This window comes from Lotus japonicus, chromosome 1 (assembly GCF_012489685.1).
Source record: "Lotus japonicus ecotype B-129 chromosome 1, LjGifu_v1.2".
Lineage (NCBI taxonomy): Eukaryota > Viridiplantae > Streptophyta > Magnoliopsida > Fabales > Fabaceae > Lotus > Lotus japonicus.
The window spans coordinates 37,995,262-38,009,971 of record NC_080041.1 but is presented as its reverse complement, the minus strand read 5'-3'; positions in this window follow the sequence as shown (position 1 = coordinate 38,009,971).

The window sequence follows — 14,710 nt, the reverse complement described above, 5'->3', positions numbered from 1 at the left end:
GTTAATAAAAAAAAAATCTGAGTCCGTGTGTAGGTGAATGAAGATGAGATGTTAGTAAAGATGAGTACTTTATTATGTAGAAGCTTGCATACCAACCATTTGATAAAATGTTTAAACCAGGATAGTGGGTAAATATGGATTATCTACCAAACATCTTTTACCTTAAAAGTTACATTTAAGATGTAAAAATATGAAAACCACCAAACAACTTTAGTCTTAGTATTGTGTTTTTTATGGGTTTTTTTAATTATTTATTCATATGAAAAATGAGTATAAATTTTTTTTTTAACTAGATTTTTTTTTCAAAGTGTTAATTTATGCTTTTAATTGTTTATTTTTTGTCGTAGGTTTTTTATGAGTGTATTTTTTTATACCGTTTGTCCTTGTTTATATAATTGATGCTTTGGATTTTTTATTCTTTTTGATATAACAATTTTATTGTACTTTATAGATGGAAGTGATTTTTTTTTAAAGATCTTATTTGATATTAAGTTTGTAATTTTGAGTTTCATAACTCATATGAAATAAATAATGATAAATTTATTTAAAATAATTTTGTAGTTAATAGTATAAGTTCATATAGTGACATTGATGAAGGAAGATTAAGAGGAAGGGTTAGGGAGTTTTTTTTAATGACCTTTAACTTTTAAGGTTTTTTATTAAAATTAATTATTAGTTGATTAATATTTCAAAAAATCTAAATCTAAACTAATAAAATGTGTCTTACGAAATTCATACCTAATATCATATTTAATATTAATTTTGACCTATGATATCATATAAAATAGATTTAAAATTAATAAATATTTTTTATTAAATAATTATTGATAGTTAAAATTATCATAGAGTAATTTTTCTATTGCAATAGCTCTGGTGGCTCCTATTCCTTTGGTCCGGGAACTAGGGAGATATCTAGGCTTTCCTCTCACGGGGGGAAGAATGGGTCGCTCTTCATTCAGTTTCATTCTAGACAATATCCAGAAAAAACTCTCTTCTTGGAAGGTGAGGATGTTAAGCTTTGCAGGCAGGCTTTGTTTGGTTAAGTCGGTCCTAGCATCGATACCAACTTATCTGATGCAACTGTTTTGGCTTCCCTCTACTATTATCTCAGAGATGCAGAAAGTCATGCGCAGGTTTCTTTGGTCCAAGGAGGAAGCGGCCCGTGGGTGGCACCTTGTAAATTGGTCTACAGTGACAGAAGAGAAAGAACATGGCGGTTTGGGTGTGAGAGATATGAGGTTGGCCAATACAGCGTTAATGGGGAAGGCTGTATGGAACCTTTTACACAAACCAAACAAGATGTGGGTGAGGGTTATGACCCATAAATATCTGAGTAGATCGACGGTGTTCCAGGCGCAAGCCACCCAGCAAGCTTCTCCAGTGTGGCGGGGAATCCTCCGGGCCCGTGATCAGTTGAAAAGGGGATTTATCTACCAGTTGGGTGCGGGGTCATCTTCAGTTTGGTACTCTGATTGGTCTGGAGAAGGTCCCATTGCTCTGAAACTCCCATACGTTCATATTTCGGATACTACTCTCACCATGGCAGATATTGTTTCCAATAACAATTGGAACCTTGATCGTCTCTACACGCCTTTACCTCACGAAGTTAAGGATCTCTTTCTCTCGGGTCCAGCCGCGAATCTATGCAGAAGGTGAAGACCTGTGGACCTGGGAGTGGAACAGCAGAGGTTTGTACACAGTCAAGGATGGGTTTGGATGGCTAATGGATCATAAGAGAACCGGATCAAGGGTGGATAGAAGATGGATTTGGAAGCTTAGAGTCCCGGAGAAGGTTAAGACGTTTGTGTGGCTAGTTGTTTGTAAAGGAATCCAGACTAATGAACATCGTTTCCGTTGTAACATGGCGGCGAATCCCGCTTGTGGTCGTTGCTCGGCACCAGTGGAGGATTTTGCTCATTGTCTTCGCGATTGTCCTCATTCCCGTGAACTTTGGTTAAGAATGGGGGCGATGGTCTGGCAGGACTTTGGAGAGTTGGATATTGAAACCTGGGTCCGTAAGCAATCTCATAGCAGTAATGGAATCCGGTTCCTGGCTTGCGTGTGGGGGGTTTGGAAGTGGCGAAATCAAGCGCTCTTTGAACCAAGGCCTTGGACAGTGGAGGAAGCCTGGCGGCGGGTTTGTTATGATCACGACGATTTTAGAACTCTGAACTCAAATGCGTCAGCTCCAGAGTATGCAGGTGAGGATCTCATGCGACATAAGTGGACAAGGCCTCCGGAGGGTTATATAAAATTAAATGTTGCTGGAAGCTACCGGGACTTGGAAACCTGTATGGGTGGGGGCGGGGTGGTGCGTAATAGTCACGGTGGTTGGGTCCTGGGTTTTTCCTGTCAGGAGCCAAGGGGCAGTGCGTTTAAGGCAAAGTTACTAGCGCTCCGTGAAGGGTTGCAATTGGTCTGGGCTGCAGGCTATCGTAGGGTCATGGTGGAGACAGATTGTGCTGAGCTCATTACGGCGTTGGCAGATCCTCTGAATGACCATTTCGTGCCGGCGGTGCAGGTTGTGCGTGACTTGCTCCGGCGAGACTGGGAAGTCCAAATAAATCGAATTCCAAGGGAGTGTAATGGGCCAGCAGACTGGTTCGCGAAGCAAGGAGCGAGTGCAGGTCCACCAGGACTTCAGATTTGGCAAGATCCTTGTTTTGAAGTCTAACCGCTCCTGCTTAGGGATGAGCTAGCTCTTTAGTTTTGTTGGTTTTGTTCTTTTAATTTTCCGCCGTACCAAAAAAAAAAAAAGAGTAATTTTTCTATTTAACTACATATATGATGATAAATAAATTAAATATATTAAAAACTAAGTTATTAAATTAGGTTCCGCTACTGTGGAGCCCTATTTTTCAGGCTCCAATTTTGGATCCTGTTTTTGACATGCTATCACCCTTCATTAAAAAAAAGTAAAAAATAAAAAAATTAGATAGTTTTAATTAACATTTAAGTTCTTCATTAATTTAGTTTCAACCCTAGCGTTCTTCTTCTCACTTCCTCTGCTCCCCGTCTCCCTCGCGGCCGCCGTCTCCGCCTTCGCCTCCGCCTCCTCCCACAACCAAGACACGCGACGCCAACAGCCCTTCGTCCCATATACCAATCCTTGTCTCAACTTCATCCAACTCGGAGAAAGAAAACAAAGTAGGACCCAACAACGTCGTTCTCGAATGGGCAGCGAGGGTGCTTCAGATCCGGAAAGGAGAAGATGCCTCTACTGATGGGTATGGGTTTCTGTATGCCGCGGCGGCGACGCGAGAGCGTGGTGGCGGCGTACTGGATCTGGTGCTTTATTAAGGGGAAAACAAGGCATCGACAAAATAGAGTGTGAAATCGTGGCAGCCAAAGAGAGAAACAGAGAGATCGTGCGAACCAGGGAAGGAATAGCGTAGAGGCTGGTGGGAGCGGCGAAGACGACACGGTTGGAGGTGTTGTTCTGGATCGGGTGCGGTGGTTTTGATGGAGGTCCGTTTGGGTTGAAATTTGTTACCAGATTCTTTGGCTTTTGAATTCTAAAGCGAATTGGTTAGGGTTTAGTTCTGTATGCAAGAAGATTACTGTGATATCAATTAATGCAGTTTAGTCACCGATTTTTCGGATCTGAAAATTTTATTGTACTTGAACTGAATCCCTCTATTAGCAACTGGTATTGCTGTTTTAGTTTATTTACCCAGAATGATGTGTTATCCATCTGTGAAAGATTGGACCAATTCATTCTTCTTGGCTGTCTCGTTGGAAAGTATAGTTACTTTGATGCCTTACTCTTATGTTTGTCCACATGATGCTTAAAGATTGTGTGCTTTTATCTGTTTCCTCCCCTGTTCCTTGGCTTCGCTGCGTGTAAAGCTTTGCCTTTTCTTTGTTATTTCTTGGAGTTTTTCTCCCCGTTGATCTATCCATGGTTGAGTACTTCCATTAATCTAATTTGACTTATCTATTTTTTTTTTACCCAGAATGATGTTGAAGGTATATATGGTTTTCTCAGTTTGTGTTCTTAATTGTGGGTTCGGGATTTCAGAGCTTTTGCAGATTATTATTTTTTTAAAATAAAATGTAACTCAAATAAGAGAAGATGGAGTTTTTTCCATGGAAGAATGAAGATGCAAATGGGTTGATGATGGCACAGTGAGGATGAGGATGAGGATGAGGATTCGATGACGGCACAATGAAAGATTTGAAAAATGGTGAAGTTGAGTCAGTAGAGGAAAGAAGAGAGGTTGGTCTTATTAATTAAATTAAATTGAGATTTATTCATTAATTAAGTTTTAATGTAAATTAAGATTTTTTAGAAAAAAAATTTGAAAAATGAAATTAAGGTTTATCACCGGTCAAACACAGGGATCTAATTTTGGAGCCCGAAAATCGGGCTCCATGTTAGCGGAAACCTATTAAATTAGGAGATATATATTAAATATGTTATCTATGCCATGTTAGTTATAAAAAATAATAGAATAACTTAATTAAATTTATCTATTAAAATAGTTTAATTTAAGAAAAATTGGCCCGATAATAGTTATAATTTTGATTTAAAATATGTTTTCTAGTAATATTTAGTATGAGTTTATAACCTCCTATGAGATATATCATTGTTGCACTCATCTACAATAGACTAAAAATGTAGTATACAATGAAGTATTTAATAAACTTCCTAAATGAAATTATATTTGATATAGCTACAATGTTTTTTCATTGATATAAAAATAACAATTATTCTTAACCAACTTTAACTTTTGCACATTATTATAGTACACGAGTTTAAGAATATTCTTAACTAAGTCCTTATAATTTATTTGTGCTACCCATATGTATCGTCTATTGAGGGAATCATGTTCTACTCAAGTGTATTGAAAGTTAAAGGCCTATCATAAAGTGCATTCCTTAAGGATGGAATCTCAGGGATTCAAAGAGTTAATTTTAACCACTGTAATAGACATTCATTAGGTTGAGTGATTTGTGTTTGCAAATTGTCTTATGAGGTTTTATAATTTTTTACTCTCTATAAAACTATAAAAATTTATCGAATAAGATAAATTATTATCTTAATTTATAATTAAGTTGTTTTTTAGAGAGCAATTTGTAATTAAGTTAACAAATATATGCTCTTACAAACTGCATATTAACTAATTAAATACTCATTATGAAATAAATAATATAATTTTTATATGTATGATTAAGAATATGTTTCGACATTAAACTTTCATTAGCACACTTCCCATAAAATTTCAACTAAAAATACTACTTTCATGGCCAAAACATGAAAGCAAGAGATAAATACTACTTTATAAAAGTTTTTTTACTTTTACATATGATTTTGCACAAACACGGACTAAATTATTCAGCTCTAATTATATATTTTCTTCATTTTACTTAATATTGAGAGCGCATTACTATTTAAACATATAACCACCAAATAAATTGTAAATAATTTTTATTAAAGAAACATAAAATATAAAATATGTGCTTTAATATACTAAAAAATTAACCCAAGAGGGGTAGCTCAGTTGGCAACGTAGGCTGAGTGTGTGTGTGAAGAGCTCTCAGGTTCGATCCCCACACAATACACTATGTAGGAGGGATGAGGAGCCTTAAATGTGACTAAATCTCGAATCTGACGGTAAATCCAAAGGGTGACCAATACCAAACATTTATACAAAAAAAATATATTAAAAAGTTAGTGTACAGTAAATTTTTTATTGAACTTCATTAATGTAATTACATTACATATATTAATCATATTCTTAATTATCTACTATTCAATAAATTTTCATATTATGTAATTTATTTTTAAAAATAATTGACACATAACTTAAAAACAAAATATCTTAGCAATATTTATAAAACACTCAGCGAATATCTTAGTTGTATTTTCAACTAAGAAACTTTTCACATTCAAGTGAAATACTCTCAGCGAATATCTTAGCAATATTTCTTCATTGTTATTATTGTGTTTACTTCTGCTTATTAAGAAGCATCTCTTTGTAAACCGAACTTTTTCACAAACTCTGTTTGTAGATTCCTTGAGAGACTAGTGAGGTCAGAATTCTTGAGAAGACTAAGTCAAGGTTGTATTATTAGTCATTGAGCAGGTTGCTAGTACAGTTGTAACAATCATTGAATAGTGAATTGTCTTCATTCTAAGAAGGAAGAAATCACCTTAACGGGTGGACTGGATTAGCTTGAGGGATTTATCAAGTGAACCAGGATAAAATTATTGTGTGCTTTTCCCCTTCCCTTAACTCTTACATCTTGTGATCTTTAGTACGAAAAGATTATCATTAATCTTAGAGGGGAATTTCAAAAAGCCAAAAACCCTATTCAAACCCCCCTTTCTAGTGTTTTTCATACCTTCACTTTGCACATCACATTTAGTCTACCTAAAGTTTCTTTAGTTTACTTCGCCATTCACCTCCATTCTGCTTCTTCTCTTTCTTTTCATCTTCCTTCTCCCACCCAACCACCACCTAGCCTTTACTTCCCACTCCCCTCCCTTTCCCTACCTTCAGAATTCCTTCGCTCATCCTTACACTGCTTTTCAGTTTTGTACTCTAAATTTGGTCCAGTTATAATAGTTCAACTACGGAAAAAACATCAAATATTGTAAATAAAATTGGTGAGATATTTGTTGATTGTGCTTGGGGGTTTCCATGGCTTGGTTTTTAAGCATATCCAGTTTGACACCATTTGTATGGTTTGGTTTTATGAACAGAATCAAAACCAGTTTTATTCTCCTAGTTCGGTCACGAAACCAGTTTTAAAACTAGATATGTAGTGCGCGTCTGACGGTGCGATAAATGTCTTGTTTTTACTATCATTATGTGCCTGCTTTACGCATTTACTATTCAGAACTCATGTGATTTTAAGTATTTTTACACAATGTAGGTTAAAAGAGAAAAAAAGTAGAAAATGGTGAAAAAGAAGGCAAAAAGGATGCTAAAATGTGGATTTTAACGTGTTGACATAGAGTCACGACCATGCTGACCAGAGGCCACTGTGTGCCGAATAAAATAAAGACTCAACGACCATACATTATCCCCACACCCCCGTATGTGCTGACATGTATTGAACCTAGCACAATCGTGACTCCAACTTCATCACCATGCCACCTTACGCTATAGCAACCCACGAAGTTTAACCTAATACTTTCAATTTAAAGTGAGCGTACGTAGGGAATTTTAAAGTGTGGAGAATTGGCCGAGTGCAATCTCAGACACACAGAGAGAGTTTTTACACAGAGTAGTGAGAGAGAGAGAGAGAGAGAGAGAGAGAGAGAGAGAGAGAGAGAGAGAGAGAGAGAGAGAACGTGACTAGCTCTGAAGAGAAGAAGAAATCATAAGCTTGGAAGACCATTCCAGTTTTCTGTAAGATGTTAGCTACTAGGAATTTGATGTTTCTTATTGATAATATGAGTAGCTAATTACCATCTCTCGATGTTGCAATGTAGGATAAGATTCGATCCCTATTAATATATATATATGTTATTTCGTACGTAATTCAGTTTTATAATTGTGTTTGTCTTTTATGTGCTTATTGTTTATTTCTTGCTAACCTATTCTTGAAAGAGCAGCTCATAGACTATGAAAGAACGAAGAAGCACCATGAAGCTACACTGCAAGAGTTTTTCACTCTTATCATAGATGTGACGGACAACAACCGTCGTCCAATAGTAGCTGCTAACTTCGAGTTGAAACCGATACTGGACCAGGCGGACCTTTAAACAAACTTCATGCCCGCCCAAGACACTAGTAGGATATGGCGAGATACTCAGTGAATGGACCTCAGGCGATGATAGCAGGGGAAAATGGACGGTTGGCTTACGTGTGGCCCCTCTTGCTAGCTGTTAGATTCTTTTGGGTTTGTCCTATTCACATAGGGATTTAATTTGGGCATCGGTTGTGAGGCCCAAATATGGGAACATTCTAGATAAGGACCACACCCACTATAAAAGGGGGGATCTTGTACCAATGACCTTTTTTGACAATTAATGAGAATATTTCTTTATTTTACATCATCTTTACTATTTGTGCTATGCTATAGGGTTTAAGAGGAACATATACTCATCTCAATGGTTTAGAATGTTGGATGGTTCATTGGCCGACCATGTCAGGATTCGTTGGTTCATCTGAAGAACTTTTTCGAAATCACTGTCAGAAAATAGGGAAGAAAAGCTGCGTACGTAGTGGACGATCCACTGCCTTGAAAGCAAAATTTTGGCAGATCTCGGTGTAATCTATTGTCGAGTTTGCTCCCCAAAGTTAACACAACTGCATGCAAGATACTGTGCATTCAGAATCTAAACATGTTGCAGTCTCTACTACAATGATCAGAAGAAGATAAAAACGAGAGGAATATCTTTTTATTTTTTCAATCTACTCAAGTTCTATTCCTCCTATTCTTATAAAAAGAAGATAAAAACGAGAGGAATATCTTTTTATTTTTTCAATCTACTCAAGTTCTATTCCTCCTATTCTTATAAAAAGGTGCTGAACTCTTTTACTCATTCGACCATTTAAATCCAATTATCCAGCCGAGATTGTGATCCAAAGCCATTTAAAGCAAAGGCATTAAAAAGGTTTTAAAAGCCTTTGAATACAAAAGATGTAACCAAAGACAAAGACTTAAAAGACCATTTAATGAGTAACCAGCCAAATTAAAAAAAAGATTAACGGTGGATAAAACAAAAACTGAGTAAATAAACAATTGCATGCCATTATTTCCTACAATCACGACACCATCGAGTACAACGACATACCGGCAGATCAGTGATCAGCCTTAGATTATTCTCATTTTCCTTGACAAATCTATAATCTATAATCTATCTATAATATATATAAAAGCAAAGTTTTTGCAACCTTGGGGGTAAAACTGTAATTTAATACTTTAATACACATGGGTTGAAATTTTTCCATGGTCATATACGTAAATTTATGAGTAATTCAATATGAAATCAATCCTGGCCATTCATTGCTTCTAATCCTAACCGTTGATCATTTTCTTATGAAACTCTTTGTACAATCTTTTCATATTCTTGGCCGTTTATTTGTTGCTTTTGTAACTCCTGATTATGGATTATGGTTACAAAATCACAAAGAGTTTCTTCCTTCATCTCCCATATATAAAACATTTTTCCATTCCCCTTTCAACTTATTTTCATCTCTCTCATTTTAACCTTCAACATCTCCATTCATGTGCAGGTCATATCTCTTCAATTTGGATTCTCCAACAGCATCATTCCAGCACAAGAAGATCTTCCATCAGGTTAGAAAATTTTCTTTTGCGTATTTTCTTCTCCATCAGTCACTTCTTCTTCATCAATTTTCATTCTCAGGCATTGAAGTTTTTCTCCATCATCATCTTCCATCCGGTAAGAGCTCTTCTTTTTTCGCCTTATTTATCCTTTTTGATTTATCTGTTATGATTTTGCCATTTCTTTTTCTTCAGATTTTCTTCTCATGTTACGTTCTTCCCAAACGGTCTTATTTTTTCTCATTCGTTCTTCTCATTCTTCATCTTCCACTCCTGTAAGATTCAGTCTTTATTCGCAATATGCACGTTATTATCGCTTATTAAATAGATGAAAGTTACAAATTTTATTTTACTTTTGTAATTTATGCATGTTTTGTTCTTTGCCGTTGATTATCAATATTATTATGATCTATTTGTAACTTCTATTTCATTTCAGAAATATTTTATCTTCATAAACTATGAAAGTCGTCTCCTTGATTATTTCTCTAATTGTGTTTCATTATTTTTTTTGCACAATTTTATGATGTTTACTTCCATTTCTTTGACAGCTTAATCTTCAACCAATGTAAGTTTTTTGCTTTCTTTTAATTTTGATTAATTTATTATCAACTTAGTTGACCAAATGATAATAGTTTCTTCTAATCCGGTACAATGGAGCCTCTTTTTATCTTTTACATTTCATTGATTTAGTTTCAATTTGTTTCTTTTTTCAGATTTTCTCATTGTTGTTTTCCATTATTCCAATGTTACATCTTGAAAACATGTAAGTTTCTTGCATTTTCCGTAATTTTTATTGTTTCATTATGAACTTAGTCGACTAAATGAGAGTCACCTTTATTTTATTTCATAACTTGGTGTTATCATCTTCATCGTCTACCTTAAGCTTTATTCAATTTATGTCATTTTTAGGTGATATTTACACTATGAATGTGGTCGCTAATTTTACATTATTTTTTCAGTTTTCGGTTTTGTTTTTCCTTCTTATTTATTTTTTCTATCAACTCTATTTGGTGAGTTTTGTTTCATTTTTGTTTATTTTTCTATTGAAAGTAAATCCTTGATTTAAAAAAAGGTTTCATATATTTGTTTTTACCTATGAGATTTTAAGTAATTAATCATACATATTATTTCATATGTGATTTTTCAGAACCCGTTCGATATTCAGCAGACTTTAAATTTCAGTCGTTTGATATTCCCCTTGAACTTCCTCCATCAATGTTAGTATATAACTTTCAACTATTAAGGTCAAAATTATTTTAAATGAAATTATTATTATTTAATTTATATGAGTTATGGAATGTCTTAGGTCAACATTAATATTAAATATGATATTAGTAATGAATTTCATAAGACGCATATCATTAGTTTAGGTTTGTTGAAGTATTAATCAATTAATATTTAATATTAATAATAAATCTTAAAAGTTAAAGGTCGCTAAATAAAAAAAAACCCCTACCTCTTCCTCTTGAACTTCCTTCATCAATGTAATTCTATAGACTTCTACTATTAATTGAAATAAATAAATTTATTATTATTTATTTCATATGATTTATGAAATTTAAAAATAAATTTATATTTATTTATATATTGAGAAGTTTAGTAACCTTGAGGGTAAAATAGTCTATCAATAAACAAGGTTTCATATATTTATTTTTATCTATGAGCTTTTAAGTAATTATACGTATTATTTCATATGTGATTTTTTAGAACCGTTTGATATACAACAGACTTTTAATTTCAGCCGTTCGATATTCCCCTTCAATTTCCTCCATCAATGTTAGTTTATAACTTTCTACTATTAAGCTCAAAATTATTTTAAATAAATTTATTATTATTTAATTTATGAGTTATGGAATGTCATAGGTCAAAATTAATATTAAATATTATATTAGTTATGAATTTTATAAGACACATATTATTAGTATAGGTTTGTTGAAGTATTAATCAACTAATAATTAATATTAATAATAAACCTTAAAAGTTAAAGGTCACTTAATAAAAAGACTCCACTATACCTTCCTCTTGAACTTCCTTCATCAATGTCATTCTAGACATCTTACTATTAATTGAAAATTACTTTAAAACAATTTATTATTATTTATTTCATATGATTTATGAAATTCAAAAAAGTATGCTTAATACTAAATAAGATCTTACCAAAAAGAAAAAAAGACTATCACCAACCCTTTCCCCTACAACTATATAAATTAACAAGTGTTAATACTCATTCAACATGTGCACTTTACATAAGTTTTGTTGAAGCATTTGCTTTTGTTTTTTCAAAGGCTCAAGCTTCAAGACATTTTTCCAGGTACATATACCCAACAGTTAACTATTGATGTACTAGCCTAGAATGTTAACACGTATTCTAACATTCTTTTTATTTCATTATGATCTTCAACTTGATTTCATCATCTAAAATTGAAACACCTAAAGAATTATTTTCTCATTAATTTGCTCAACTTTTGTTATGTAGGATGACTCAAACAGTTTGTATGTTCCATGTGTGTGAAACATGAGATTTCAAAACACCTCAAATTGTTAATAGTATTGAAGTGCTCTTAATCGTTGAAAATGTATACAATTTCTTTGTTATCCTCACTTTCATGGTACCTAATTCAAACTATTTATTGTTACCATAGCAAAGTGAATTTTTAAAATTGTAGTTTTTCAAATGCCACAACTTATTGACACACTATGTGCAGGACAAGTTTATGCGATTCAGAATTTTATGGTTCAAGCACCTGCTAGAAAAATATTGTAACACCCCGATTTCGGTGGCGTCACTTTAGTAACCAAAATAAACTTAATGCGGAAAAACGTGAATATTTTTTTTTTCGATAATAACTAAGACAAGACTGAATTAAATAAAACTCAACAGTAACGATAAACAGAACTAATATACAATATATATAACAGCCCCCGCTGTAAGTAGCTAGCCACGTCACGAGTAAACCTCCAGTGACGGGTAATAAGAAAAGTAGCGCCCGTAGGCAAAATGTACAAACCAAATCTAAAGGTAAGTGTCCGCAACACTATCCCTCAAAACTGGGAATAAGCTGGCCCATTGGCCTGAAACAAGACCTCCTAAGTCCAACCAACTCTCTGTGATTCCCGTAAAGAAACCACACAAAAAGCTATAGGTGGGAAACTACCCTGTCCCCAAAGAAAACAAATGATGTTCAGAGCTAAGACTCTACTCCTACACTAATCCCATCTCGAGGAGCTCACACCAGCACTAAAACCTACATGCTAGCATGATCGTCGTTCGAATATGAATTCAGAACGACCTAGTCTAAGTACACCATCCGTCCTCCTCTCGCTACCGCGATGCGCTCCTGTTCCAGTATCTCAACTCTAGTTCCCCCCGAAGGGTGAACCATCATGATCTAGTCCGCCGTGGACATCTGACAAAGGGCGTTTGTCCCCCAAAGCACACACAGAAGACGCGAGGGTCAACTCCAAAGAATTACGTAAATAATAGCACCAATAGATATAGATAAGAGAATAGCCACTTAGGCTTATAGCTAGGGATAACATCCTAGGGTTGCATATTCCATAATGAACTTAATAGCAATAATAACAATTAACATGTTCCAAATAGGATTGACAAATAACAATCACACTCGACAACTAAATTAGTATGTATGTTGCATGATATGCAATGCAGGTTAACCCAGTCAACCAATATGCATTCCGGAACGGATGGACATCATCGGATCAGCCCTAACACCAGCCACGGTGGGACCATTTCGGCCCGTGATGCCTCTTACTCCAACATCATCATGTAGCCAGATCAGCATAAAACCCGAAGGCCTGCCATTTCGGTCTGCTACTAAGAGTCACCTAGCAGCGCTCTTACGCGGAAATCCTGGTCTTATAACCAATTTTGGAATCCGCCGTGGTCCGGTATCTCGCCGTGTTTAAACCACTTAATGAGTGCATGCAATGCAGTGATTAGCCAACCAACGTCTCCGACCTCACTCGACACGTCGCCACGTGTTCTAGCTAAATTAATGTCTCTAAAAGCTTACCCTAAGGTAAAGTCGATTCTGCGACAAAATACAATAATCATAAAATGAGTGCAACCACTCACGATGACTCTTCGGGTCATCAATACTCTCACGAAGTCTCACGCTTCAGTGAAGTTTCATGCTCTCACAAGGTCTCACGCCTCAGTGGAGTTCCATGCTTTCCACAAGGTCTCACGCCTCAGTGGAGTATCCCGCATTCACAAGGTCTCACGCCTCAGTGAAGCTTCTCGGCTCATCCCTTGGATGGCTAAAAAACTGCTCAACGAGCGAAGGAGTACCAACATACTCAGAACTTACCAAACTCCTCAACACTTGGATCCGACGACACTCCTCGTTTTTCCAAAACTATGATTTTACTTCCAATGCCTTCCTTCGAGGTTGTTATCATTACTTAAAGATTTTGAGGTTATTTAAGGTCTTATGAATTTTCTTTATAAAATAGATTCCATTTTGTCTTATCGCAAGTCTTATACATTTGCAGGATCTCCCAATCCCAAGTCGCTTCCAGAGGATGTCTCGATCCACTAAACAGAACTAAGGCCCGAACCTCGTTCGTCCTATCAAACTTTCTCAAAACTCTCAAAATAAAATCGGCATGACCTGCCCGCTATTCTCACCATTCAGAATCTCAGATTCCAGTACAGAGCATATTTAAATCATCACAATCAACAACATGTCATATATCAATAAATCGCATCATAAACACTTAGCACTTAGCATATAAAGCATGCACCACACATCCTAGATTACCCACATAGCACATAGCATGTAAGACAATCTCAAAAACATTCAGTAGATGAATCATCTACATTGTCAGCCGAAGCCTCAGAAAACATTTTCCAATCACACACAATTCCAGTGCATAAACAGTAAACAATGTCGAAACATCGACCCTAAGCATTAACTAGAGATTCTGTGAGAAGCCCTCACCTGCAGATTCTCCAGGATTATCTTCTAACTCTTCCTCACAAGCAAAGCGTTGCTCCTCAGGAAATTCCTCAAAAGTTCCTTTAAAGCAAAGTCACAGAAATACTATCAGAATCTATCGAGAACTAAGTTATCGATACTTACTAAGGTTACACAAAGTAATCTATACTCTAAGGTACGATAATCTAGCGCGAAAGACAAGTTTTCGGAAAAGGAAATTTTCCTCCTCCCCCTTAATAGGGCTCGGCCACTTTAGGTAATTATGGGGCTCGATTTTTCTTCGATCAAACTTGGTTCATATGCTTTCATAAGCCGTAACTAAGGGTATTTTGAACTCGGAAAAATTATCGGATCAAAAACTGTCGCAGGGGTATTTTGGTCATGATTTTTAACTTAGGATTTTCAAAACTGAAATCCCAAAAATAAAATTTTGCAGGGACGTCACCAACGACGTTTATGACAACTAATCCTACTAGCACTAAGCTAAGGCGATAGTTTTCAGC